Source organism: Apis dorsata, unplaced genomic scaffold (assembly GCF_000469605.1).
Source record: "Apis dorsata unplaced genomic scaffold, Apis dorsata 1.3 scaffold_50, whole genome shotgun sequence".
Taxonomy (NCBI): domain Eukaryota; kingdom Metazoa; phylum Arthropoda; class Insecta; order Hymenoptera; family Apidae; genus Apis; species Apis dorsata.
Window position 1 is genome coordinate 173,472 of NW_006263351.1, and position 4,918 is coordinate 178,389.

The window sequence follows — 4,918 nt, forward strand, 5'->3', positions numbered from 1 at the left end:
ATCGATTTTTCAATCGCGCCGCGTATTGTCGCCGTTGCATCCCTTCCGAGCGGGGCATTGTTCGCGTTTCACGCGAACGTTGGAGATTGATAAGACATCGGAAGACACGCTCGTTCCCCCAATTTTCGGATTTCACTTTGTTCCCTAGCCGGCGGGAGATGGAGTTCTTCGGGCAGATCCCTTTTCCCGTGAATTCGAGCATCTTATCGCGGTAGACCGAGCGGAATGCGGTTTAAATAGAATACGGAGATTGGAGTCTAAGAGTCGTGGCGTTCGTCACGGAACAGGGAAATAGGGAATAAATAGGGAGAAACGTTGGGATTAAGGTGGATCGGAGAAGTTGCAGCGTTTGAATGGTGTTTCCAAGGAATTCGCGCGTACGGAAACGCGTGTAGAAACTTTCCTCGATATAATATTCTTTGTGCAACAGAACACATTCTTCCCTTCCTCTTTTTTTATTCTGCATAAATTCGTTTTTTTTTTCAATTTATAAATGCTGGAATATATGATATATATATATATCGTTGGAGGAAAGAATTGTTTCCCCGAAATGTGGAAATTTATTTTAAAACTCCAATTTCGTAGTGTATGTACTAGTCTGAAGTGATTTGTCGAATGGAAGTTCGTGAAGTGATAAATTATTCTCCGTTGTAGATGGACACTGTTCGCTGAAGTTGAAACGGTTCACTCGCTCGAAACTGATAATTAGTCGTAAGAAATAATTTTGGAGGAACTGTACTGCGTAACTGTGATCGATCATAAATGAACGTCATGTCACGCGTGGCATCCAGGTAGAGGCCAGATGATCGCGAAAGATTCGAATTTCAAGAAAAATTATGGCTGTACGTAAATTTTCACCGATATTCAGAATAATATTTATTGCGACAAGTTGCATTTTTGTGCAACTCGAACTCATTATTAATCGTTCGACTTTGAACAAAATTCATAGAGGCGATTGGGTGATTGATCGTCGGATAATTCACCGTGTGCAGAATATTAACGATAATTGCGATATTAAGATTTATTAGTCGGATTATAAATAATCGGACATTTTCGTTTCGGACGCGTTAATAAATTTTGGAATATTTCGTTCTAAACGTCTCCGCTTGTTTTAATTCAGCATCTCGTTACACGCTTTGAATCCCCAGAGGGCACGATAAATATTAATTACGCCATAAGTTTAATCATGTTTAATGTACATATACGAAGACACACGTAGGGATGGAAAATAGTTTAGGGCGTTGTAATATTTATCATCCCTTTATTAATATTCGTTGGAGCATTTTCACGGTCGTGCCGCAATTACATACGAAATGCGACATATTGCATCGTATTTTAAATTATCGCGGATGAATCGTGTCGCCCAATGAAACCCAATGGAATTTTAGCTTATTCTACAAATTATTTCTAGATTATGCGGTATGGGAAGGGTGGAGGAAAATGAACGTCCCCACGAAACAACCCGATAATAAAGCGTATTATATTGGACGAGTTCTAGAGGGGTGTACCCAAAGTGCCATTCTAAGCAGATCAGCGACAGACCATGGCGAGAAAGTATAAAGATAACAGGAGGGTTGAACTAATATTAGGTATTGCGTTTCCTAATGCAAAGCACGGAGCATAAGAGGAATAAATGGAATGAAACTTCGAGAAATGGTACTGTTTTTTCCTTTCTTTCTTTTTAAACTTTAATTACATTAAATTAACACCTGGATCCGGTGATAATTTAAATTAGTAAAATCTGTAAAATTAATTTTCACTCGCAAAATTTTTTATTGTAATAAATTGGTCTTAGTTAATTCCTTCATCATCAGGATACAGTCGAAAAATGGAAATACTAGGAATGTAAAAGAAGAGACTAGAGATCAATAGATTTTCTATTGATTTACTCGAAAGGAGCGAAGTTCAAAATGAGGAGAGAGAAAAGATGCAGATCTCTAGTTTAATAATATAACAAGTTGAGAATTGATTTCTCTAAAAACAGTATAAAATTACTGTTAGTTGAGATTGATTTAATACGTTTTATTTTTAATAAAAGAGAGTTTGGTTGTTTCATCACGTCTCAGAAGTAGACAAATTTCATCGACGGTGTCATTTCTGCACAATGCTTAAGCTTATTTCGTTATTTCTATCGAAGTTTATTATAGATGTTATACGGATTCTAACTACTTGTATTTACTTTCAAGAATAAATATCACATTGTTTAACCGGGCAAATACATATAACTTTCTATATGTACAAGTTAAGTCAAATATCAAGATGTACGCAGTCTGACTAAGAACGTACTTATATTATTTCATCACTACTGCAAATTCTACAATTCGTTCCGTACTGTTGTTTTTACACTTCTGTTTCAAGCATTAAACTGAAACTGTGTTGAGAAAAATAATTTCTCAATTCTATTCTCGACAAACTAAACCGTTGTCTACTAAAAGTGTATACTAAAAATATACAACTTATTTCATAGCTTCATCATTATTTGATATTTTATACGTTATTATATTTTTATGGACGCGTGATATATTGACAACATTACCTGAGATTATTTTATAACCTTTTAAAATTTCACAATTTCGTGTGAACGGAAGCACTTTAACCTTTGCATCCCTCTCTATATCAAATCAATCATCACTAGCGCAATCGAAACGCGGTATTAGATATTTTAGCCCGCGCGAAATTTCAGATAACTGGTAATAGGATAACTAGGTATTCCCTGTAGGCGGCGTTAGATAAGCAGGATTCCAACAATACATTCGTGCCGATGCTCTCCACCCAGGATCATTATTCCCCTTAATCTAGATTTTCGATTTTACCCTCGCAATTTACCCCCTTGGAACTGTGTACTGAACTATAAAATATGATGCACTTTCTCAAGTATATCTGCCCCAACGATTAATCAATGCCACATTCAATCGATTTTTCATCCACATTTTCTCAATCCCTTCGAATATTCAAAATTAAATATTGAAAGTTTAATTCGACTTAGTGTATATGCGTTCTCTCAAACTTATTCTCATCGAGGATAAATCAGGAAAAATACTTATGTAAATGTTATGTAAATGTATATATTTCGTTACATTATATACAGAGTTATATTTACTTTCTTATTCGCGATCCTTATTTATTAAAACAGTGGCGACAGTGACAAAGATATATTACCTCGTTTCGAGGCCTTGTACACCTTCAGAAATATAATTTAGATAGTTCGAGAGATCCAAGCAAGCAGTGTAATAATACCACAGAATTAATGACATCGAAGAAATAAATGTATAATTCGGTTATCTCCAAATCTTCTTCGAGACGTTCGTTGTAAATAATTCTCTTTATTTCTCTTCATTTCAGTTACACTTACAGTTAAACACTGCTTTATCCCCGGAATCGAAAGTTCATTCGACGCAAAAAAAAAAAAAAAAAAACATCTCTTGCACTTTCTTACTATCGCGAGAATAGCAAATCGTTCGAGGGAAAGCTTTTTAACCATGCCAACTAAAAAACGTGACGAGAAACGAAACGAAACCCGGAGGTCCAGAGGAGGGTGAAACGGACGCGCGACTCGGTGGTTGAACCAGTTGTTGAACAGGCGAGGGTGGCGTAGAAAAAAAAAAAAAAAGAACTCGCAACGTCGTGTCTTTTCGGTTTCGCCGGCGGATTAAAAAGCGGCGGGCGGGGGGAAGGGGGGGGGGGGGGGTTAAAAAAAAAAAAAAAAAGAACTCGCAACGTCGTGTCTTTTCGGTTTCGCCGGCGGATTAAAAAGCGACGAGCGAGGGTAAGGGGGAGGGGAGCGTTCAAAACAGAGCAGTGGAGGACGAGGTAGCACGATTTTTAAAGAACCAGTTTCTCTCGTTTGAAGAGATGCAGTTTTCAGTTGCTCGTTAACGTTGCAGGTAACGTGAAGATTCTTCTGGCGCCGAGATACGGACGTAGGTTGAAAGGGAGGAGGGGAAGGGGGAGGAAGTACGCCGTAGCCGAATTGCTTTTCGCGATACTCGACGTGAGGGATGGATCGAAGGAGGGAGGAGGAGGAGGAGGAGGAGGAGGAGGAGGAGGAGGAGGGATGGTTGAACGCCGAAGACAAACGATGGAAAGAGGTTTAAGAGAGGAGGAGGAAGGTCGAGGAGGGGATGTAAATGTGTAAGCACGTAACTTTTCTCTCGTGTGCAAATGCCTTCGGGAGCGTTATGAATGGTTGAACGGGCGTGTTTCCGCTCGGAGCGTAAAAATAGGGGCGAGTGCAGGGTTCGTTGAAGCCTCTGCCATTAGCTGAACGAGACGTTATGGTCGTTTTATCCCTTAGCCGCGAGGAATGCGGCTACCGATATTCAGGCTTCTTGGAATGCGCTTGCATCCGGATCTTGGAACTATTTCCATGTTCTTTTTCTTTGGATTTGATTGAAAAAAAAAAATGTGACGTTAAAAAATAGGACGTGTTGAAAACGTGTTGCCTATTTTCTTCAATAATCTTTCACGGTCGATCAATTCTATTCGTAAAATAGAAATATGATGGAGAATTTGTTTATCGTATCTCACGAATGGAATATTATTTATATTCAATGAAATTATCAATGTTAAAAAGCTTCGTTAAGCATTCGACCATTTTGCGCGCAAAAATCCACGGTTGGTTGTTCCACGATGAAATAAAAATGAAATGACGAAGATGAGAAATTTTTTACAGAGATGAAAAAAAAAATCCGTTCTCGAAAAATACCGATTTATCGCATCGCTATTTATTTTTTACGCTCGACCGATGTTATTTTTAATGAAGTTACATAAACGTTAAAAAAATTCAATCATTTCGTCCGCGATGGAATCTACGGTTGGCCGATATTCAATTCTAAAATAAAGATGCGACGAAAGAAAGCGGGAATACGCAACGAAGATAAGAATTTGTTATTGGGCATGATAAAAAGAAAAAAAAAAA

General features: G+C 38.0%; 1 protein-coding gene across 3 annotated transcripts in view; it reads left to right on the forward strand.

The window, feature by feature from the left end:
• The window catches only part of LOC102674375, a 234,505-nt gene that overhangs the window by 161,989 nt on the left and 67,598 nt on the right, over window positions 1–4,918 (forward strand). The window contains exon 5 of one of the 3 annotated variants that reach the window (XM_031514920.1): window positions 3,885–4,403. The exons of 1 other annotated variant lie outside the window; for it this stretch is intronic. The gene's annotated coding sequence lies outside the window, so the exon portion shown is untranslated. Of the gene's footprint in view, window positions 1–3,342; window positions 3,593–3,884; window positions 4,404–4,918 lie in introns of those variants that run through there. One more of the 3 variants, XM_031514919.1, reaches the window with a different exon arrangement.